Source organism: Ceratotherium simum, chromosome 17 (genome assembly GCF_057802395.1).
Source record: "Ceratotherium simum simum isolate JZ-2026a chromosome 17, ASM5780239v1, whole genome shotgun sequence".
Lineage (NCBI taxonomy): Eukaryota > Metazoa > Chordata > Mammalia > Perissodactyla > Rhinocerotidae > Ceratotherium > Ceratotherium simum.
The window spans coordinates 660136-685329 of NC_141916.1; positions in this window are offsets into that span (position 1 = coordinate 660136).

A 25194-nucleotide genomic window follows, 5' to 3' on the forward strand; every position below is an offset into this window, starting at 1 on the left:
GTCTAAATTCCAAACTTTTTGGGAACTCTTGCCCAAGTTCTTTCGTCTGCTGAGACTGAGCCCTAAACGTGCTTCAACTCTCAGTTAAGATATCGCTTCCTCGGGGCGTCTCCCCCGACCTATCCTACAGAGCTAGAGAGGCAGGGTTTCCTTTTTATGCAGTGTCCTAACACGGCATGCTTCTCCTTCACAGCACTTTTAACAACCATCATATAAATAATCATGTTAGAAATAAGTAATTATTTGTTCAGTGTATCAGCATGTGTCCCCTCCACTGAACATAAGCCCCCTGAGCGTGAGGTTTGTCCGCCTGGTTCACCATTGCGTCACTGGAGTAGTGCTTGACACACAGTAGGCCTTCATCAGTGTTTGTTGACAGGATACTTGAATGGATTATTAATGGCCCCATTTATACTCAAGCACTGGTAAAATGCTTTTGTGAATGCTCAAGAGTCTTCAAACCTACCCAAACAAAACTATACTATAAAATTTGTTCCACATCTCTAAAAAATATTCTTGGATTTTTCAAAATTGGGCTTTGTCTGTGGAATTGTGTCATGCATTTCAACTTTATCTTTCATGTTGGTTGTCTGGAAAATAATGTTGAAAATTACCAATGAATGGGGAATTATTGAAGGTGTTTGATCAAAGGAATGGGGCATGGTCAGGTATATGGTTTAGGAAAGGAACTTTAGGATCAGTGGATTTAATGGGAAAAGATCTAAGGCTAATGAAAACTTGTGAGAGGCCAGAAGAGCAGTGTTGAGGCACGGGAGAGAGACTGATTTGGGACACATTTTGGAGGTGGAATTTCTGGGGCTCAGCAACATCATGGAGGGTGAGCTGGAGAGGGAGGTCAGGACGACGAGAGCATCAGGGAGACTTAGGATTAATCTTGTCTTCATTTGCCTGCGCTGCTCATGGATGGTTAGTCAAGGTGTTCCATTTTATAAAACTGAGACCGTACCCCAGTTTGCCTGACTCTCATTTTTTATTTCCTGACTCTGGTTTTCTCTATTATGAAGGTTCTTTCCAAAATGCTGGCCCGGTTTGTTGCTTCCTGATACCCTAACAGGCCTTCTCAGTCTCCTCTCCTGGAAAGTTAGTTCTGCTCCTCAAAGGCCAATCCCAGTTCAGAACCTGTTGTGATTTGACCCCTTGCCTAATTTTCATTACAACTGCTGCTGAATGGACCCACTCTGCACACACTACATTCGTGTTTCCTGGTCCTAGCGTTTGCTTGCATCACCTCTGGTCTGGCTAAGCCATTTGGACATTCATCTCTGGCTGCTTCCAAAGAGCCAGCTTCCTGCCAAGTTCGTCTCCTCCAACATGCTCCCTGCCCATTCTCATCTTTCTCCCAGCTGGCCTTGATGTCTGACCTCCTGGCCTGTCTTTTCTTAGCGGTGGAGCTTTCTAACTCAGGCAGCCGGGTAGACGAAAAATCACTTCAGACAACCAATCCTTCCCCTCTTGCCCTGTAGAGTTTGTTGCCTCAGCATTTTCTTTTTGATGCTTCTGCATCATAGTAAATATTTGTTCTTTCAAAAGCAGTATAAATTTTATAACCTTCAAATTCATGTTGCCTTATTGATAGATAATAGCTTCTTCTAAATATGAAAAGCTGAAATGCAGTGTGTGGCTGTAAGGTTCTCTACGTGGCTGATCCTCATGGGCCAGTAATTGCACAGCTGAACCTCACTTGGCACAGGGCGGCCATCCTCCCACCACCGAGAAAGCATTTCCCGTCTCAAGAACACAGGGAGGGGCTTCTCTCCTGCCACACTGCTCGTGATCAGCCCCTCTATCCCTCAGGGTCTTTCTGAAGGCACTTTTGTTCTGAGTATCGTTGCAAGGCTTTGGAGAAGTAAGAATTTTCTCCACAGAAAGTTTGGGGAGCCTTCTTTTAGAGTTTTGATTGGTTATACTCCCACGAGAGAGCCTAAAGATGACATGAAAAATTGTAATCTGTAAAATGATGACTTCACATATGAAAATAAGTAAACATAGTTAACTTATTAGACTTCATCCAAATGGTTTTGGTTTGGGGAGTTTCATCGAAATTTATAGTTAATTGTATACATATGTCCTATAGATTTTATCCTATAAACAGTTTAATGTGCACTTATTGTGGAAAATACTTTGGGTTTTAATACATATATTAAACCATTTGAATATGAATTTTGTGTATTTATCTTAAGGAGTAGAAAGTAAAAATCTATTTTGGAAGGGTAAGTTTCTGGAGGGGAGAAAAACAATATTTCACAGAAAGATAGCTTGAATTACAGGCCAAAAGAACTTAAAACAAATTCAGTTGTTTCAAATGTATCAAACAGCAAAATGTAATTTTCAAATAAAAAAAATACTATTAACATTAGCTTCTCAATTTTTATGTGGCTTCTTAATATTAGTGAGCAGCGCCAAATGGCTCCTAAAACCAACTTACTCTTTTCCATTTAAATGGTGCTTTCCAAAATCCCTGAGGTTGTTCCACTCCAATATTCTTAGATATATTTTTATGTGAAGTATAAAGTCAACACCTTTGAATGTGATATTGAATATCAGATTGAATGTAATATTTTATTATGGGGGAAAATCCATGGATATTTTACAGTATAAAATATTCAACTTATAGGCATGATTGGGACAGACTCTTTAGATTTTTATCTTATAAAAATAATGGGAAATCATAATCTCAGATTGGATATCTTCACTGGATCCTGCCTAAGGTAAGTTTGCTTCTAGTAAGTTGGCAGTTTCCAAGATGGTTACTTCACATTTGCTGTAACAAAATACACTGGGGCCACGAGGACACTGGTACTGGGGTTGGCAGGCAGTCTTTTCCGTTTAAACTCTGCTACATCCAGTTTTGTACTGCCTGTCATTATTAAGTTTCAGTAGTTTAATCTGATGTGTAGTCCTTGAAATATAAAAATAGTCTTTACATTACAAAGTGATGTGGCATAGAGTTCCTTTTAAATGGCAAGCTGTTTAGGTGGCTTCACCTCCAGCTGAGCCGGGTTCTGGTCTGCCTTTGAGAGGACTATATTTGTGATTATTCCTTCGTCATTCATCTCAGAAGGTATTGTCACAAATAAGAACAGAGAAGCCCCAACCTTCCTCTAATATTGCTTCCCTGCACAGGACAGCTTATTTCAAAGAACCAGGAGTCCTCACAGACTCTGTCTTTACACAGTAGGCTGACCCACACAGGACCCTAGAACGTGGAGCCAAGATGAGTCTGTCCCTGTTCACAGAAAAAGTGCTGGAACCTCAGTCCTTGCTCAATTCCAAATCCTCAGAGCTCCCTGACTTGCATCTAGTCATTAAGTCTTCTCAATTCTACCTCCGTATCTCAGAATCCATCCACTTTTCTCCATCCCCACCGCCATCGCTGTAGTTCTGGTCACCATTGTCTCCTGCCTGTATCACAGCCAGTGCCCTCTACTGTTACCTTGGCCTCAGTCTGACCTCGCAGAAGTCTATTGTCTATATTTCAGGGTTGCTAAAACGCCAATACCTTTTGTCACCAAGATAAAGTCCAAACTCCTTGACATGGTGTAATTTTTACCCCTCTCTACCTTCAGCTCTCACTTTCATGTTTTTGGCTTCTTTGTATCATTTCTCGATCCTAAGTCTTTGCATTTGCTGCCTTGGCCTGGAACGCTGCTCTCCTTAGCTCTCCCTCTGCCTCCTCCGTGGCCCCCTTCCCTCCTCCCTGACAAACCGTCCGGCCTGCCCAATTGAACTCATCATTTAGATATGAATCTTGATATTATATACTCTAGAAACCTTCTCTGACTCCCAAAACTGAGTTAGAGGCCATGCTCATGCGCTCCCATAAGAGACACCAGTCTGTGAACTGCTTCTGCATCTGTTACCTTCCCCACTAGACCATAAGTTCCTTGAAGACAAGTGCCACGTGCTGCTCGTTACCGCATCCTCAGCACCTGCAGTTTTGCTGGGCACAGAACAGGCATTTGCTCTGTATTTGTTAATGAGTGTTGCCTTGTGCCCACTGACCCCTTACTCCTGATTCCATTCCTGTATTTCACGGGCTCCTGGACATTTAGCTTCTCTCCTACGTGCTACCCTGTGATTGCCCCATCGAGTCTGACGTTCGGTTGGCTTTTCTCATTTTGATCTTGGCAGTTGTTCTTTCTCGCATGTGTTTTATACCAGCCCTCTCTGTTCTGACTGCTTTGGAAAACTACCCTCTCTGTGACAGTGTCTGCCCAGCTGATGTCCCTTGTGATCCTGTGCCTGTATGGAGGGTACGGGGATGGGGATTAGATGTCTTATTCCTAATTACATGTTATTACAGTACCACTATGTAAAGGTAAGTGACTGGCTTTCTTTGTGACAGCTGGAGAACTACTCTGGAGCCTGCAACTGTCATCTGAATTCATCAGTTTTCCTTGCTGGGCGGCTATGAGTGGTGCCTCTGCTCCTCTCAGCCCATCACTGTGGGCATCAGGTCTCTGACAACCTGCTTGCTCTCTTTATCTGAGACTGCTTTCTGCAAGTCTGAGCAGGACTCGGGGAGAAACACCTTAATTATTGCTTCCACAACAGCCTCTATCTTCTTTTTTCCTATTTCCAAGTTCTAACTCAAAGGATAGAGACAAAAATGTCCCGAAATCTTTTCCAAACCTCCGAGATTTTCCTCCAAAGAGAAGAGAGTGACTTATTCTCTTCGTTCCATTTCCTCCTCTTCTCTGTTTCCTGTTCTGTCAGGACATTCTCTCTCCTCAGTTGTGACTTTGTTCATCTCTTCATGTACCTGCTGGCCTGTCTTCTTTGGAGAAATGTCTACTTTGTCCATTTTTCAATTGGGTTGTTTGTTTTTTTGCTACTGAATGAAAGGAGTTCCTTATAAATTTTGGAGATTAACCCTTTATCAGTTACATGGTTTGCAATGATTTTCTCCCATTTCCTTACTTGCCTTTTCACTCTGTTAATTGTTTTCTTTTGCTGTGCAGACGTTTTTTAGTTTGATGTAGATCCACTTGTCTATTTTTGCTTTTGTTGTCTGTGTTATATTGTCATATCCAGGAAATCATTGCCAAGACCCATGTCATGAAGTTTTCCCCTATATTTTCTTCTAGAAGTTTTCAGTTTCAGGTCTTATATTTATGTATTTAATTCATTTTGAGTTAATTTTTGTGACTCCTCAAAAAATAAAAAATAGAAATACCATATGATCCAGCAATCCATTTCTGGGTATTTATCCAAAATAATTGAAATCAGGTTCTTGGAGAGTTATCTGCCCTCCCATGGTCACTGCAGCATTATTCACAACAGCCAAGAAGTGGAAACAACCTAAAAGTCCACTGATGGGTGAATGGATAAAGAAAATGTGATACATACATATAATGGAATATTACATGAGAAAGAAGAAAATCCTTCCATACACAACAACATGGATGAAACTTGAGAGCATTGTGCTAAGTGAAACAAGCCAGTCATAGAAGGACAAATACTTCATGATTCCACTTATATGAGGTATATGAAATAGTCAAACTCACAGAAACAGAGAGTAGAATCGTGGTTGCCAGGGTCTGGGAGGAGGGGGAAAGGGGGAGTTGCTATTCAATGGCTATAAAGTTTCAGTTCTGCAAGATGAATACATTCTAGAGATCAGCCATACACTGTTGTGCCTGTAGTTAACAATTCTGTATTGTACACATAAGAATTAGTTAAGAGGGTAGGTCTCATTTTTAAATTTTTTTGTGAGGAAGAGTGGCCCTGAGCTAACATCTGTGCCCATCTTCCTCTGTTCTGTATGTGGGTCACTGCCACAGCATGGCTGATGAGTGGTATAGGTCCGTGCCTGGGATCTGAACCTGTGAACCCCAGACCACGGAAGTGGAGCATGTGAACTTAACCACTATGCAACTGGGCTGGCCCCTAGATCTCATTTTAATTGTTCTTACCACAATAATAAAAAAAGAGTGACTTTGTCAAGTGTGATTTGACTTCTTGTTGAGTCAGGTACTCCAAGCAATTTAAAGCATTTTATAAACTGCTACAAACCCCTGCTTAAGGGACTTTGAATGGTTTTTTCCTTTTGAAAACTAAATAGCTCAAGGAGCAACTAAGCTTGTAATAGCATCACTTCTGTACACCCCTCAGAGAGATCCCCAAATAATTTTTTGAAATTAGCAGGAAGTCCTTGTTCGTTTGTGACAAACTGATGTGTTCCTGGTGGTCAGGAACAGAGCACGGACTTTCATCTCTAAATATTTAAAATACAAGTTCATGAGCGACTGTCAGAGCCTGTGGAAGAAGACTTTAGAGATGACCCTCAAAGGAAAGGGGTGATTTTAATTTTTAGAGAAAATGAAATCGGCTTCATAGGACTTTGTGTCTGAGGATATCTAAGCCACATTGTGTGAACTGAGTCAGAGGAAACTCAGTTCATTTCCTCATCGCAGTAGGTCCACTGGTCTGCAAAGCCCCGGGTAACAACGATGGAGATGACTCTCCTTGACCAGCGCAGCCTCGTGGTCAGGAGGAAGAAAATGATCAGAGGTCCAGAGCAGCCCTGTCCAAGAGATAGCACGCATCCACCTATGTAGTCTTAATGCTTCTAGGAGCCATATTTAAAAAGTAAAAATAAACAGGCCAAGTTGATTTTAATAATGTATTTTCTTTAGCCAAATATATCCAAAATGCTATCATTTCAACATGTAGTCAATTAAATGTTATAAATGAGGGGCTTTTCTTGGTACTAAATCTTTGAAATTCTGTGTGTATTTCACATACAGCCCATTTCAGTTCTGATGGCCATGTTTCCAGTGTCAGTAGCCCCACGTGGCTCTGGCTACCACATCGAGTGTCACAGACCCAGAGCCTGCAGAAAGCAGATCTCAGGCAATATCAGAGTGGACACAAGGTGAGGACCGAGGACCCCAGAGGCCCCCACTATGTCCTCTAAAATTAAGGTTGGCACTCTTAATATGAGTGAGATTAAGTTGTGTTCACTTCACAGAATAGGGGCCTAAAGTATAAACTAAGTTTAGCTATGAATGAATTGGAAATCTGTGTTTCTTGCACTCTCAAGTTTGTGGTCTGCGTTCCCTGCCTGTTACACTTACCCCACAGAGTGGTTTAGGTTCTTAAATGGGAAATTCATACGAAGAACATGATACAATGCGTGACTTATAGAAGGAGCTCAGAACCTGCCGTTTCCTCAGGAAAAATCCAGAGAGGCCAAGGCCATAAGTTTACCTCTTTTAGGATCAATAAATTTTCAAAGATGAATGTCTGAAGATTTCAAGATGTGGTCACTGTAGTCACTAGCTGAGAAAGTATAAATGAATGAGTGCCATTTACTTTCCCTAAAGGACGACTGAATTGAATCTATGACATTCTGAAAGACTGTAATAACCACATCGTCTGTGAAGACCAGCGCTCGAAATTGGAAACGTGTGTACTAACGAGTGTGCTCAGTATAGGTGTATACATTGGTCTACTCATTCATAAATAGACTAAACAAAATGCTGAAAAAAATATATTTAGAGAAAAGTGTTTAAATTGTTTTAAAAGTGAGAAAAGAATCCTAACCACAGGAAACATCCAGAATTATGGGTTTTGTTTTTTCACTACTTTTTGAGACACATATTTATGTTGTTGTTGTTGTTTAGATCAAGCTTGAATGGAATCCTGCCATTTTGTCAGCAGTGCTCAGGCCTAACCAGCAGGAAAATGACATTAGAGGCAGAGGTTAAAAAAAGTTCACGTAGTGGATGTTAACCATACATGGGAGATGCAGTTGTCCACGACTGTGGCAGAAACACACCACGGAGACAGAAAACAGAGGAGGAGGACTCGGGAGAAGAGATGCAGGTCCTTCCTTGTGTGACATCACATGGCAATGATCCCAGGTAACTACTGCCTGAAGGCAGCATCACAGTTAGGATGTAGGTCTCATAATTGTAACAAAGACTCAGATTAGCAGTGATACAAACAATACAAAAAGCTGTCTCTCTCTTGTGGAATCACTTAGGAGTACGCAGCGCTGGGCAGACACGGCGTTCCTCAGTGCCAGAGATCCATGTCCTCCAGCTCACAGCCAGCACTGCCCTCACGCCAGGGCAGGAATGGCCCCACCCTTGGCCCCGTCTTTGAAGGTCCTGCCCTGGCCCTCCTCCAGATGTTGCCCTCTCCACAAACCAGAAGTCGTCAGGACCAAGGAGGTGTGCCTACCTGGAGCCTGTGCCCTCGCCCCAGTCTAGACCACATGATGGACTCAGGATCCAGAATACCCTGCTCAAATGGCCCGCCTGATCCCAGGGCCCGAGCAGGCCTCTCTCTGGAGTCGTCTGTTCTCCCGGCCTGTACCTGCCCAGGCTCAAGGCAAGGGGTGCCTAAGTGGCAGCTGTTTGTGGGAACTTAGACGTGTGACCTGGGCTGTATATACATGCCATGAGATCCCTTACAGCGCCGCCTGGAACCACAGCTGGGTGGGAATGGTCATGGGGCAGGATCCAGGGTTAGCTGGTTGTCTAGTCCTGACCTCACCACAGTCTGGCACATTACCCAAAGGAGCTCAAGGATTTTACACTTGAACCTGACATACAAGGTCATTGAAGGTATATTCGTCAAGCTAGGAGATTAGAAGGTATTCTATCTAATAGTTTTTAGGCTGATGTATAACTTAAATATTTATGCCTATGGTATTGGGTCCTCCATTTGAATGCGAATCCCAGACCCTGCCAATGTTAGTGGTGAGCCTGCTTGTGGTTCTCTAATTCCCAACACAGGACTGACACATCGTGGACCAAAATGGCTCCTTGGGCTCCACCCCATTACATCCTCATTTCAGCCAGCAGGAAGGGGAAAAGGAGAGAGGAGGAGATAGCTCTTCCTTGAGGGCACAATCTAGGAAAAAAAATGAAAACACAGTGCTTCTGTTCACATCCCATTGGCCAGAAATTTTGTAGATTTTTGCTGAGCACCCCATATTCTCAGCTAAAAGTTCTGTAGCTGAGGAGGAAGGAGAGAGTGGATACTGGAGACGAGCGGCAGCCTCACATCTTCTTCCCTTTGCCACGAGTCAGCCCCCAAGTCCCACTCAGCTATAGAATCCACCTCAAAGCCCAGGGTCTTGGGGTGATGTGTGGTCCTCTCCATTAGGTCAGTGTAGCTTGTTATGGTCCAGGGATCTGACAGCTGAGAGAAGCTACTTGTCTTTCCCATCCCTCCCCCACAATCTCAATAAAAGTGGTAAAGCAGGGCCGGGATGTCCACAGAAAAATGCTCAGTCAAAACAGAGAAGAATGGGAAGCCCTAGAATAGTCCTGGTTTTTGGCAATTATCGAATCTTTTTGAGATGGGCATTGCAAACCCCCCTGCCTGGCAGCTTGGTTAGTCCTTGGTTAATCCCCTCAGAACCTCTGGTTCCACTCTCTGAGGAAACTCTTCCTCCGCTGTGCCCTGTGGTCCCTGGCTTTGCCCTCTGGGACGTTCTTTCTCATCCAGTGTCCTCCGTGGTAACTTCAGGGGAGCATTGGAGCACATGTCGATCTTAGGAGATGTACTCAGGGGTTGCTTTAGTGGGTTGAGCTGACACAGGCTTTTTCATGCTAGATGTGTGGTTTCCTTAGCAATATATTTTCCTCAAAATCCGAGTAGACTTACAGTCTATAGGCTTCAAGCCTGTTTCATGCTCTAGTCAGACTTGTTGCATCTGCAGACCTTTTCTTTTATTAACTGGACTCGTGGCTTTGTCCATTCTCCCGTGTTATTAATGGCCTACTTGAGGCCATCCAAAACTGCAGGGTTGGTTGGGAAGGGAGCAACATTAATGTGATCTGCCTGTGGACTGGACTCACTGACTTACGGGGAGAGGCTTGAGAGAGCCTGGGGCACCGTCTTAGGTCCTGCTGAGTCTTCATTGTTAGAGCCACTTCTCAGTCCTGCTTCAGTGTTGGACACAGAGGTAACTAACGTCTTCAGTGATGCACACTTCTAAACTACTGGACTCTTTGTCCACTTAGATGGAAGGTGACATGCAGAGAAGGACGTTCTACTTCTAGCTTGAGTCCTTCTTTTCTCTAGGTCGTTGCTAAAACCCTCAAAAGGCAGCCAATACACAGCAGCATCCGAGTTTTTTCCACAAGCTCCTAGACTCACAGGCCATGTTCATGTGTTTCCTGCCTGCCAAGGCATCAGAGGTAAGTTTTCATAAATATTATTTCCGAAAAATAACAAGAGTCATCAACTTCCCAGCTTCTAATATCTGGGTCCCTTCTGCCTGCTGCCCAGCTCTCAAGCCAATGCCACAGATACGAGATTCTGTTATGGCAATCCCAATTCCAGCATCAAATTCTAAATTAATTAGGCTACAGATACAGTTGTTGCTATAGAATTCCAAAATAACAGCAGTTTAAACAGGAGAGTTTATTTCTAGCTCCCACGGCAGCTCAGGTGAAAGCAGCCCAGAGCAGGGGAGGTGGCCCTGACAATGTCCACCTTGTGGTGCAAGACGACTCTTCAGCTCTAGTCTCATACTCATGTTACAGCTGCTGGGGAAGTGCATTTTTTCCCCTTGAAAAAGCATGACTCAAGAATTTTACGTCACTTATGCTCACATCACATCAGCCAGAACTTAACCCCATGACCACATCTCATTGTGAGGAAGACTGGAGAACGAGGTCTTTAGCAGGGCAGCTGTGATCCCAGCTAACAGTGTTGGTACAATGGATAGAAGGAGTGAAGGAATGTTGGGGACACTTGCGGAGTGAGCAGTCATAGGTGAAGATGGGGAGCAGTGAGAAAGGGCATTGCCGTTCATGCACTTCACAGATGTTGGGCGACCTTCAGACCCACCCGATGACCAGTCCCTCCTTTCCTTCCTCAGGAACAGAGGAGCTGAGCCTGAACTCAAATGGTCCGTGTGGATCCCCAAGGGGCACGGCATTTCTGAAGAACTTCCGTTTTGTTTGGTAAAGTAATTGGCCTGCTGGGAAGATCAGCAAGTATTTCTTGGTCTTGAAGATTTTATAACATTTTCCTAGACCACAAAACCAATTGGACAACATGAACAGAATATTGGAAATTACAGAAGCCAAAAGAATATCTCCCAAATAAGCGTTTATTTTCTCATCTTCCTTTCTAGGCTTGCTTCTAGAAACAGCCCTGGTCTCCTCTTTCTTTCTGCAATGGTCCTTCACTGAATCCACATGGATAGAGAGAACAGAGTATCTAAGTCTAGATTCAAAGCTCCTTGACTGCGGTGAGACCTACAGTGGTGAATTTCCCGTGGGCGTGCACCACTAAGCGGAGCAAGGGCCTGCGTTAGGAGTCCGAACTACCCAGCAGACCGTATCAGGTTTTCATACTGTGGATTAGATGGTTGTGTTCAGACATGGGAGCTTATTGACTTCGCTGTGAGTAAAACCAGGCCCGACTGCTGACAATCTTAATACAAAGTGGTGGTAAGTGCACAGTCCTTGGGTCAGAGAGATGCTGGTTCAAACGGGCCTGTGGGGTGTACGTCTTAGCTGTTCACTTCTACATGGGGGGAGACTGGCTCTCTCACCTCTTCAAGTTTCCTATTCATGATCTTATCTTCAACCGTCTGTTCTCAATTTATGTCTCTAGCTCTGTTCTTTTTCCTACATCCTTTTCCATATTTCTAATCACTTGGACAAGTAGGGGTAATAGTTGAACTTACTAGGTCTACAGGTAATTAGATGAGATGACACGTAAAATTGCTCAGGACAGTGCTCACAGTCAGATGACACCTGTTATTGTGCTCACGTGGAATGAACAATCGATAAATACGTCACCTGTGATAGACTGCCTAAGAAATGGTACAGATATGTTGTGTGTGTGTGGTGTGTGTGTGTGTGAGTGATGTTATAATAACAATTGTTCAAATTAACACAGAGGTACCCTAGAATGTTTTTCTTTATGATTGAGAAAAACTGCTCTAGAGTTTCTCCCTTCTCTTGCACAATACTTTGTTTATAATAGGTAGGTAGTTAATAAATGTTTGGTATTTGTTAAAATGAATTTACTAATGTGCAGATTTTTTTTAAAAGTCTGTCTTAAGACTTTCTACTATTAATGTGTTAACATATGCATTAATATTAATAACAGTAACAGCCATAGGCCAGTCATCATTAAATGCGTGTCGTACATTATCTCATTTAACCTTCACAGTTACACTTGATGGTAGGTCTTTTCTCTGTTTGCACAGACAAATGCACTGGTGCTCAGAGAGGTGAGCTGACTCGAGCAAAAGCACCTGAGGAGTTCCTGGGAGATGTAGGAACAGAGCTCAGCACAGTTGGCGCTGAAGTCTGCTCTTTTAACCAAAATATTGTACCAAAAGAAATTAAAAGCCATGCTTGAAAATGACAGAATGGCTACGTAATAGCAGTATTTACACCAATAATACGATCTCAGAACATTATCCTCGAGGCCAGCCTGAAAGCAGGTCCCCGTGGTCTGGCTCTCCCAGGAAGAGCAGGCAGGTAGAATTACAAAATCACCTGCATTGGGAACGTCAATCAAAACTGTCAAGTGTGTCTCACTGATGTATTTTGCTTTCGCATTGTATTTTCAACTCCATTCGGGTCTAAGAGTGAGGGAACAAAGGAGGAAAAGGAGATTCGGAGGAGGAGTCCTGACGCCATCCTTCTTTACCCCAGCGTCCACCTCCAACAGAAAATGCTTTCCAGCTCCTCTCTCTCTGACTGATACACGCAGAGACCTGATCAGTCACCACAATAGTCACACGCACTGGAGAGAGGCTGTGCACAGTGAAAAGGCAGCTCCCGAGTCTCGCAGACCAATGCCAATACAAAGGAAATCTGCAGTCATATTTTCAGCTGCAGTGTAGGAAGGCTATCATAGAAAAGGTATCAGGCCCTTTGGAGGAAAGCTGCTCACTAGAATGTAACGGACAGTTTAAAATAATCAGGAATGGCAGCCTGCATAGTCACTGCTGTGTCAGCATATTAGTTTTCCACTGCTGCGTAACAACTTAGCAGAAACTTAGCCTAAAATAACACACATTTACTGGCTCCCAGCTAGGGTAGGTCAGACATCCGAGCACGCTACAGCTGGGTCCTCTGCTCAGTCTCACAGGCTGTAATCGGGGTGTTGCCCAGAGCTGCCATCTCATCTGAGGCTCGGGGTCCTCTTCCGAGCTCCTGTGGCTTTTGGTAGAATCCAGTTCCTTGCAGTTGTAGTACTGAGGCCCTCGGCTCCCAGATGCCATTCAGGTAAAAGTCCAAACCATGTAAACTATTTTGTAGAGACAGAGAGCAGATCAGTGATAACCAGGAAGGAGGCGGGTGGGTGGGGTGGGGGTTGGATTACAAGAGGCAAGAGAACGTCTTGGGGATAATGGATTTGTTCATTTTCTAGACTGTGGTGATGGTGTCACAGGTGTATACATGTGTTAAAGTTGTATACCTCAGATATGTGCAATTTATTGCACATCAATTGTATCTTAATAGCTTTAAATCTGAATATAATGGAAGAGTGACCAATGAGCTACGTAGGTATCCTGAAGTCTCATCCTGCGATGAGAACTACGACGCCTTTAGCTGTCACGGTGGAAAAAGATCCATCAAGAGACAGACCCAAGCCGGTGAGGACTTTGATTCCTCAGCATCAGTCTACTGAGCCCTCTATGTGCCTGGCACTGTGTTGGGCACTTTGTACTTATCATCTTATAAAATCGTCACGATGGCTCTGGGATACAGTGACTTTGGGGCTCATTCCGTAAAATAAGTGCTTTGAGACACTACACACAGAAATGTTAACAACCTTTAGCCCATAGAGATCAGCAGAGTTCTGGGAGATGCCACACACAGCAGGGCCTCTGATTTACAGAATACTACCAAATAAACTAGCTGGCTCCGTGATTCAAATCTTACTTCAAAAGATGTATCTAGGAGTTTCTCTGGTTCAGAAAGCACAGAGTTTAGGGAAGAGGAAGGGAGAAATTTCTTTTCCCCCTGATATTTAAGTCCACGAACAACAAAATCTCTGGCCAGCAGAAAGCACTTCATGAAATGTATCAATTAGCCTGACATGGTGCCACCAGGATGTAGCCCAGAGGGTGGCCAGGTCAGTGCTCCCCTGGAAGGGGAGACTGCCTTGAGACTGGTGCAGAAAGAGGTCAAGATGTGAGATAATATTTACCCAGATCAGTGAACTCCCACAAGAGTAAATGAGATATTTGAATGGGGAGCAACCTCAGAGTCAGAGCAGCACTTTCAAAATGCTGCTGTGATGTGACAATGGAGTGGTTGGGAGGAGAGGGCAGTGTAATAATTGCATCCAGTCAGGCCTGGAAGCTGGATGAAACAGCATCAGACCAGGGAGATGAGCTGTGACTCTGAAATTCCTGGTTACGCAGCTGAGGGGCATCTCTGAGTCCTGTGCCGGGATTGCTGATTTCAGATCTAGTTGCAAATACGTATAAAGTAGTGCGGCTCACGGCCTTTCTCTGATGGGCTATGCAGCAGACGCACAAGGGGATGATTCAGGAAAGTTGCCTGTGGATCACGCATTTGTCTAATCTACCCGTGGAGTAGGTTACGGCACGAGTGAGGGTACGTCAGGGGCTTTGGGAAGGCTGATTTCTTAAAAATTGTTTCATGCCTCAAATTCTATATGTATTAACTTTATTTTGAGGTTCTGATCACCATTAAATGAAAAGAATAGGTTCAGAATTTTGTTTTTTGAGGAAGATTGGCCTTGTGCTAACATCTGTTGCTAATCTACCTGCTTTTTTTTTCTTTTTTCTCCTCAAGGCCCCAGTACATAGTTGTGTATCATAGCTGTAGAGTTGTAGCTCTTCTGTGTGGGACGCTGCCTCAGCGTGGCATGATGAGCGTGAGCAGGTCTGCGCCCAGGATCCAAACCCAAGGACCCGTGCTGCCGAAGCGGAACACTCGAACTTAACTGCTTCGCCACAGGGTCGGCCTTGTTCAGAATATTTTGAGAGTTGAAAGAAAGTTTGTAATTGGGAGAATTAGTTGGTTTCACAAATTTGTGTGGATGAGATTTTAAAATAATTTTAGAAATTATAATTTTAATTGTATAATTAGGGGGGCGGAGTCAAGATGGTGGCGTAGGCAGACTCTGAACTCACCTCCTCCCGTGGACACAGCCAATTTACAACTACTCGTGGAAAAATTACCCCTGAGACAGAACTGAAAACTGGATAAGAGGAACTCCTGCAACAACGGACAATCCTAACTGGGGTAGAAGAGGCAGAGACCCCCTTCCGGAGAGGAAAAACGCCGCCTTCACAAGCCGCCAGCTTCACGGCCGCCGGGAGCAGCTCACAGGTACGCACCCTCCCTGGAGGCGCGGGGCCCTGAGCCGGGGAGCGCCCCCACTGTGGGCATTTTGTGGACCCAGCACAATTGACACCAGCGGCATAATATCTGACTTTGCTGCTACTAAAACATTGGGGAGCACCCCCAGAAAACCCGGTTCACAAAGAAACTAAAACTGGCTCTTAAAGGGCCTGCGCACAAACTCACCCATTCCAGAAAGCATCCTAAAATCACCAGAAAGAAAGGTGCACAGTGCTGTGGTGAAAAGAGACTCACCTAATAGGCCCTGAGTGTATCTCGGTGAGGGGTGAGACCTCTCCAGGGACTGGGACATTGGCGGCGGCCATTGTTGTGGCCTGGTGTGAGCGTGCTGACACAGACGCCATTGGAGTTCTCCCTGAGGCCTACTAGCCCAGGGTCTGCTCTACCCACTAGAGCACCGATTTAATCCAGCTCAGCCAGGGCAGGCAGCCAACCCTAGAGACTGGCCCCACCCAACAACAAGCCCTCAGGCAACGTGTGGGCCTGCATAGATTGGTGACTGGATTCTCTGCAGCCTGGCAACTGAGCTGACTTGAGCGGGCAGGGTGTGCACAAGGAGCAGGTGGAGAGTGTGGGGCGGTGGCAGAGTGTGTGGGGCTCCTGCAGTGGTGAGACTGGGTCCGCTTGGGGAGGTTGGGGCGCTCACGCGGGGCAGGACTGTGTTGACTGTGTGTGTGGACCTCTGGGCAACAGGGCTTGTCAGCTGCAGAAGACTTGTGCTTCTCAAAGACCCACATAGGAGGTTTGCCCCACCTTCCAAAGCCTGAAACAATTGGGTGCTCCTGTGCCTGAGGCCAGCCCCACCCAGCTGCAATCCTCAGAGAGCTGACAAGAGACCTAATAGGCTAGAGGCTTACAGCAATTGTAAGGCCCTGAGCCTAACAACCTGGCATGCTGGGGGCCTACTCAGTTAAAAGAAATACTGCAACACAAATGTGGTATTAGAACTTACAGCCAACTGTGCTGGGGCTCCCCACACCTGATAAAGAGACTGAAGGGCCCACAACAACTACAAGCAGCTGAGCATTACAACAGCTGGCCAGGAGCATAACTCAGCCTCCCTGGGCACCTACAGGGAGAGCAAACAGGCCACAGCAGAAGGATACACGTAGCCCACATAGGGGTCACCCCTGGAACATTGAGAACTGAGGGAAGCACACTGGAAGCTGCCTAAGGCATCACTTACATAAGGTCACCTATCCAAGAGCAGGAGACGTAGCTGACCTACCTAATACGTAGACACAAGCACAGGGAAAGAGGCAAAATGAGGAGGCAAAAGAATACATTCCAAGTATGGGAACAGGACAAAACCCCAGAAAAGGAACTAAGTGAAACAGAAATGAGCAACCTACCCGACAGAGAGTTCAAACTAACAGTGTTAAGGATGCTCACTGATGTGGGGAGAAGAATAGATGAACTCAGTGAGAATGTCAACAAAGAAATGGAAGATATAAAAAAGAACCAATCAGAAATGAAGAATACAATACTGGAAATGAAAAATTCATTAGAGGGACTCAAAAGCAGAGTAGAGGATACAGAAGAACGGATCTGTGAGCTGGAAGAAAGACTAGAAGAAATTACCCAAGGTGAACAGGTAAAAGAGAAAAGAATTAAAAAGAGTGAGGAGAGTCTAAGGGACCTCTGGGACAACATCAAGCGCACTAACATCCATGTTATAGGTGTCCTGGAAGAAGAAGAGCGAGACAAGGGGGCAGAGAATCTATTTAAAGAAATAATAGATGAAAACTTCCCTAACCTAAGGAAGAAAACAGACATCCAGGTACAGGAAGCACAGAGAGCCCCAAACAAGATAAACCCAAAGAGGCCCACACCAAGACACATCATAATCAAAATGTCCAGAATTAAAGATAAAGAGAGAATCCTAAAAGCCGCAAGAGAATGTCAAGTTACATACAAAGGAAACCCCATAAGGCTATCAGCTGACTTCTCAGCAGAAACCTTACAGGCTAGAAGAGAATGGCATGATATATTTAAAGTGCTAAAAGGAAAAAACTTACAGCCAAGAATACTCTACCCAGCAAGGTTATCATTCAAAATGGAAGGAGAGATCAAAATTTTCCCAGATAAGCAAAAATTAAAGGAGTTTGTCACCAAGAAACCAGTGCTACAAGAAATGTTAAAGGGACTGATTTAAGGGGAAAAGAGAAGACCACAAATAGGAAAAATTATCTACTTCCATGATTAGAATGTAATGGATACAAATGCACAAAAAAGAGGTTAGATATGATATCAAAAACATAAAAGGAGGGAGGAGGGGAGTTAAAGAGTACAGCTTTCAGACAGAGGTCAAACTAAAGTGACCATCAATTCTGTATAGAAGAAGTAAGGAACAGAGAAGGACTACTAAAACACTGAGAAAAAAAAAATAAAAATGGCAGTAAGTACATACTTATCAATAGCTACTTTAAACATCAATGGACTAAATGCTCCAATTAAAAGGCATAGGGTGGCTGACTGGATAAAAAAACAAGACCCATATATATACTGCATACAAGAGACACACTTCAGACCTAAAGACACTCACAAACTGAAAGTGAAGGGATGGAAAAAGATACTCCACGCAAATGGCAATGAAAAGAAAGCTGGGGTAGCAGTACTCATATCAGACAAAATAGACTTTAAAACAAAAACTGTAAAAAGAGACAAAGAAGGGCATTACATAATGATCAAGGGAACAATCCAACAAGAGGATATAACACTTGTAAATATCTACGCACCCAATGTAGGTGCACCTAAATATATAAAGCAATTATTAACAGACATAAAAACAGAAATAGACAGTAACACAATAATAGTAGGGGACTTTAACACTCCACTTACACCAATGGATAGATCATCCAAACAGAAGATCAATAAGGAAGCATTGGCCTTAAACGACACACTAGAACAGATGGACCTAGTAGATATATACAGAGCATTCCATCCAAAAACCGAAGAATACACGTTCTTTTCAAATGCACATGGAACATTTTCCAGGATTGATCACATATTAGGCCACAAAACAAGTCTCCATAAATTTAAGAAGATTGAAATAATACCAAGCATCTTTTCTGACCACAACGGTATGAAACTAGCAATCAACTATAGGAAGAAAATCAGAAAAGCCACAAATACATGGAGATTAAACAAAATGCTACTGAACAACGACTGGGTTAATGAAGAAATCAAAGAAGAAATCAAAAAATACCTGGAGACAAATGAAAATGAAAATACGACATGCCAGAATTTATGGGATACAGCAAAAGCGGTTCTAAGAGGGAAGTTTATAGCGATACAGGCCTATCTCAACAAACAAGAAAAATCTCAAATAAACAATCTAACAATGCACCTAAAGGAACTGGAAAAAGAAGAACAAACAAAGCCCAAAATCAGTAGAAGAAGGGAAATAATAAAAATCAGAGCAGAAATAAATGAAATAGAGACCAAAAACAATAGAAAAATTAATAAAACCAAGACCTGGTTCTTTGAAAAGATCAACAAAATTGACAAACCTTTAGCTAGACTCACCAAGAAAAAAAAGAGAGAAGGCACAAATAAGTAAAATCAGAAATGAAAGAGGAGAGGTTACAACAGACACCTCAGAAATACAAAAGATTATAAGAGAATACTATGAAAAGCTATATGCCAACCAATTCGACAATCTGGAAGAAATGGATAAATTCTTAGAATCATACAACCTTCCAAAACTGGATCAAGAAGAAGTAGAGAATTTGAATAGACCAATCACCAGTAAGGAGATCGAAACAGTAATCACAAACCTCCCCAAAAATAAAAGTCCAGGACCAGACGGCTTCCCTGGTGAATTCTACCAGACATTCAAAGAAGACTTAATACCTATCCTTCTCAAACTCTTCCAAAAAATTGAGGAGGGGGGGAAGCTCCCTAACTCATTCTACGAAGCTGACATTACCCTGATACCAAAACCAGACAAGGACAACACAAAAAAGAAAATTACAGGCCAATATCACTGATGAACATCGATGCAAAAATCCTCAACAAAATACTAGCAAATCGCATACAACAATACGTTAAAAAGATTATACACCATGATCAAGTAGGATTTATTCCAGGTATGCAGGGATGGTTTAACATTCGCAAATCAATCAACGTAATACACCACATTAATAAAATGAAGAATAAAAATCACATGATCATCTCAATAGATGCAGAGAAAGCATTTGACAAGATACAGCATCCATTTATGATAAAAACTCTGAATAAAATGGGTATAGAAGGAAAGTACCTCAACATAATAAGGACCATATATGAGAAACCCACAGCTAATATCATCCTCAATGGTGAAAAACTGAAAGCTATCCCTCTAAGAACAGGAACCAGACAAGGATGCCCACTGTCACCACTCCTATTTAACATAGTATTGGAAGTCCTAGCCAGAGCAATCAGGCAAGAGAAAGAAATAAAAGGGATCCAAATTGGAAAGGAAGAAGTGAAACTGTCACTATTTGCAGATGACATGATTTTATATATAGAAAACCCTAAAGAATCCACCAGAAAACTTTTAGAAGTAATAAACGAATATGGTAAAGTTGCAGGATACAAAATCAACATACAAAAATCAGTTGCATTTCTGTACACTAACAACGAAGTAGCAGAAAGAGAAATTAAGAATACCATCGCATTTACAACTGCAACAAAAAAACAAAATACCTAGGAATAAACTTAACCAAAGAGGTGAAAGATCTGTACACCGAAAACTATAAAACATTGCTGAAAGAAATTGAAGAAGACACAAAGAAATGGAAAGATATTCCATGCTCTTGGATTGGAAGAATTAACATAGTTAAGATGTCCATACTTCCTAAAGCCATCTATAGATTCAATGCAATCCCTATCAAAGTTCCAACAACATTTTTCACAGAAATAGAACAAAGAATCCTAAAATTTATATGGAACAACAAAAGACCCCGAATAGCTAAAGGAATCCTGAGAAAAAAGAACAAAGCTGGAGGTATCACACTCCCTGATTTCAAAATATACTACAAAGCTAGAGTAACCAAAACAGCATGGTACTGGCACAAAAACAGACACACAGATCAATGGAATAGAATCGAAAGCCCAGAAATAAACCCACACATCTATGGACAGCTAATCTTTGACAAAGGAGCCAAGAACATACAATGGGGAAAAGAAAGTCTCTTCAACAAATGGTGTTGGGAAAACTGGATAGCCACATGCAAAAAAATGAAAGTAGACCCTTACCTTACACCATGCACAAAAATTAACTCCAAATGGATTAAAGACTTGAATGTAAGACCTGAAACTATGAAACTTCTAGAAGAAAACATAGGCAGTACGCTCTTCCACATCGGTCTTAGCAACATCTTTTCAAACACCACATCTGACCGGGCAAGAGAAACAATAGAAAAAATAAACAAATGGGACTACATCAAACTAAAAAGCTTCTGCACAGCAAAGGAAACCATCAACAAAACGAAAAGACAACCTAACAATTGGGAGAAGATATTTGCAAACCATACATCTGATAAGGGCTTAATCTCCAAAATATATAAAGAACTCATGCATCTCAACAACAAAAAAGCTACCAACCCAATTAAAAAATGGGCAAAAGACCTGAACAGACATTTCTCCAAAGAAGATATACAGATGGCCAACAGACACATGAAAAGATGTTCAAAATCACTATCTATCAGGGAAATGCAAATCAAAACTACAATGAGATATCACCTCACACCTGTCAGAATGGCTATAATTAACAAGACAGGAAACAATATGTGTTGGAGAGGATGTGGAGAAAAGGGAACTCTCATACACTGCTGGTGGGAGTGCAAACTGGTGCAGCCACTATGGAAAACAGTATGGAGATTCCTCAAAAAATCAAGGATAGAACTACCATATGATCCAGCTATTCCACTGTTGGGTATTTATCCAAAGAACTTGAAAACACCAATTTGCAAAGGTACATGCACCCCTGTGTTCATTGCAGCGTTATTCACAATAGCCAAGACTTGGAAGCAACCTAAGTGCCCATCAAGGGACGAATGGATAAAGAAGATGTGGTATATATACACAATGGAATACTACTCAGCCATAAGAAACGACGAAATCCAGCCATTTGTGACAACATGGATGGACATTGAGGGTATAATGCAAAGTGAAATAAGTCAGAGGGAGAAGGTCAAATACCGTATGATTTCCTTCATTAAGTAGTAGATAATAACAACAATAAACAAACACATAGGGACAGAGATTGGATTGGTGGTTACCAGAGGGGAAGGGGGGAGGGAGGAGGGTGAAAGGGATAATTCGGTACATGTGTGTGGTGATGGGTTGTAATTAGTATTTGGGTGGTGAACATGATGTAGTCCATGCAGAAATAGAAGTACAATGATGTACACCTGAAATTTTTACAATGTTATAAACCAATGTTACTGCAATAAACAAAAAATTTAAAAATGAAAAATAAAAAATAAAATAATTGTATAATTACATTGTTTAATTATAACTTGTTTGATTACAATTATAATTATAGTGTTATAATTTTATAATTATATAATTATGATGTCTTAAGAATGATAAATCAAATGTTTAGGATAAGGTGCTCGCATTGCTTTTCAGTCTTTGCTTCTAATGAAGTCTAATATTTTTAGGCAATAGGAAAATGGTTAATGTAGAAAAATGTGCAACATTAGATTAGTTCGCTGGGTACTTAGGCATAAATGCGCTACAAGTAAAGGAAGGGGAAGTAAAGCAGAGGGAGTTGAAAACTTGCAGTTGCCGTGTCATTAGACAAAATCACGCTTCTGCAAATTCTAGAACCTAGAAAGGAGTCGGTGTTATCTGACGCAAAACCACCGCTGCCGGCAGGTCGCCCCTCGTCGGGGTCCCGGCAGCCGCGCCCCCTGCGTGCGGCCGGACACCGCCTCCTGGCGCAGGCGGCACCCTCCCTGGAGCGCGGTGCGGCCGGCGGCTCACGCGCCTCTGTCTGCTGCAGTGTGAGTTTGTGCCGAACACCTGAAATAAATGAAAACACGACACGGTAAAGAATTGTCAGCCAACTTGGGCGCGAGCCCAGTTTTCAAAATTCTCCTCGATTAAAGTCACGCTAATCAGAGTGATGCGTCGACCGGCGGAGCGCGGCCTGTGGGCGGAGAGGGCTCTTCTTTCTCCCCGCTTCTCGAAGGCGAGGGCTCTCCCACCTGCGTGAGACGGCTCACCCTACATTTAGAGAACCTGGCTCCTTTTGCTGGGCTCTCATCTTGGGGTCTTATTATCTTTACATCTCTATGATCTTCTCCCGAACCGGTAATATTAAAGAGCCGCCAGAACGCCCTACACACCCCTGGGAGGTGACCTCGTCCGTCTCCTTCCTGGACCAGGAGAAATACCGTGTCTCCTTCTGGTCTCTGCCCGTCTGACTCGCTCTGTTAGGACACCCTTCCTTGCCTCGTTAGCCTGGACATGGACTCGTTAGAAAATATGATATAGAGTGATGGACTTTTCCCCATAAATAAATGCGCACGGACAGAATCTTGCAAACAGTGCCTGGTTTAGACACAGTCTCCTACAAAATCGCCCCGCACTGCCAGGCACTGGCCGTGTGCCCACTTTGTCATTGTGTTTGAATATTTGTTTATGTATCTGACCACCTCCAGTATTCCGAGCTCCTAGAAGATGAGGATTCTCCCTTATTCAGGCGTTACCTCCACGAGGCTCAATAAATGTTTGCTCAATGAATCAATTCCTCGAGGTTCAGCTACTTGAGGCTCAATTTGTCACCAATCGTAATTATTTAAGAGCAAATTTGAAGCTTTGGCACAGAGAGGCTTCCCAACAAATGTTGAGTGAGTACTATAGTTTAATTGCCTGAATGTGTGGTACTTTGTAATGTAAAAGATGTTTTCATGTATTAATTTTACGAGTAAGCCAAGTTCACACACACACACACTAATTAGAACTGGACAGCATAAGAAAGCTACCAAAATACCCAGTTCTGCACTCAAAACATTAGTGTATATTTAGTATATTGATGCTCTGCCTCTACTTGAGGACAAAGAAGCATGAATCATCCTCCATCTCCGCCGTTCTGAACAAAGGCATCCAGAAATTAAGCCAGATGTTTCCAGGCTTGCTGTGAGATTGTTGAACTGACCGCCCTCTGAGAGATCAGCCAGCACTGACCCCAGCTCCGGATGATAAAAAAAAAAATAAGAACAAAGATGGAGGAGAGAGGTGCGCTGGCTGTCCATTTCTGCACAACAAATGACTTAATGGCCACAAACTTAATGGCTTAAAACGGCGTTAAGTTTATTGTCTCACGGTTTCTGAGGGTACAGCTTAGCTGAGTCTTTGCTCCATCTCACAAGGCTGAAATCAAGGCAATAACCAGACTGTGGCCTCATCAAGAGGCTCACCTAGAGAGAGGTTTGCCTTCAAGTTTCCTCAGAAAGTTTGCAGAGTTCCTTTCTTATGCTTGTAGGATTGATGTCCCCTCATCTTGCTTGCTGTCTTCCTATAACTGCTTGCAGCTTCTGGAAACCGTTCTCAAGTCCCACCACCAGGCCCCTGCCACTGGCCCACTCACACTTCCGATCTCTGTGCCCCAGGAAGGGAGGGTCCAGTACTTTTTAAATGCTCATTAAATCAGGCCCATTAGATAGATCAGGCCCATCCGCATATCTCCCTTTTGATGAATTTGAAGTTAAGGAACTAGTAAACTATTCCAGGAGCAATATTCCCTCATCCTCATAGGTTCTGCCCGTTGACGGGAGGGCGTTCCAGGGGCAGGAATCTGAGGGTTCTGCCAACCACACAGGGTTATGGGAGGTGTCTGTGGAGCTCTGGAAGTGCCCTGAGAGTTTGTCTGAGATGGGAGATGAGCATGCGGTCCCCAATGCAGTCCTACCCTGGGGGTGCCATTGGACACAAGCAGAGCATGGCAGGCCGTTCCTGCAGGGGTTTGGTGCACGCTCCCTGAGGTTTGTGCGTGTATATAAAAATCAGTATTGATGGCAGCACGTTTTCTGCAAAGGCAGAGACCCGAGGGAGCATTTGGCAGCAGAGAAGCAATAACAGACAGGGTGTGGTGCCTGAGAAGAGGATAGACTCGCCCCATTCCAGTTGTTCAAGGCTTTCCGGAGGGTTAGGGAGATGCCCCCCCTACTCCGCGGGGCGTTGGGGCGTAGACAACTTGAGCGAGACTAAAGGAGACCAGGCTGCCTGCTTCGAGGGGCTCCAAGGGCTGAGGAGGCCAAGAGGAAGCAGAGGTCCTTCCCAAGAGAGCCGTGCGTGGAATCTCCCTGAAGACTGTTGGTCAGAAAAGCAGAGAGAACCCACCTGAGCCCGACTGAGACCCCGGTGGCCTCCTCACCACCAGCAGGTGAATGGTTACCCCAAAAGAACTCTGCCCCACTGTTTCTCTTCCCAATCTCCCAAATCAGGGCAACCGAGCTCTGGACTGGGGAAGAGAAGGAAGTACCCAGAATCAGACATGCCTTCTCCCCTCCAAACCTTTCAAGCCACGAGCCTGGTCTCCTGAGAGGGGGAAGAGGTGTGGGTAGGAAAGGAGCAAAAGAGATTCACGCCACCATGAGACGAGTGGCTTAAACAGACCTAGACTTCTAGTGAAAGGTGTGGCACATTTCCACGATGTCCCTGAGGAACAGAGAAGTGACAGTGACAGAGAGCAATTGAAAACAGAGACTGGAGAAAAATAAAAACATTTCGCGTTTGTAACCCATGTTGAGGCTACTCAATATAACAACTATACATCTATCTAAAATTTCCCCCAAGCTTCCGATTTTCTTATGTTCCAAACAGAATTTTTTTCCCACGGCTC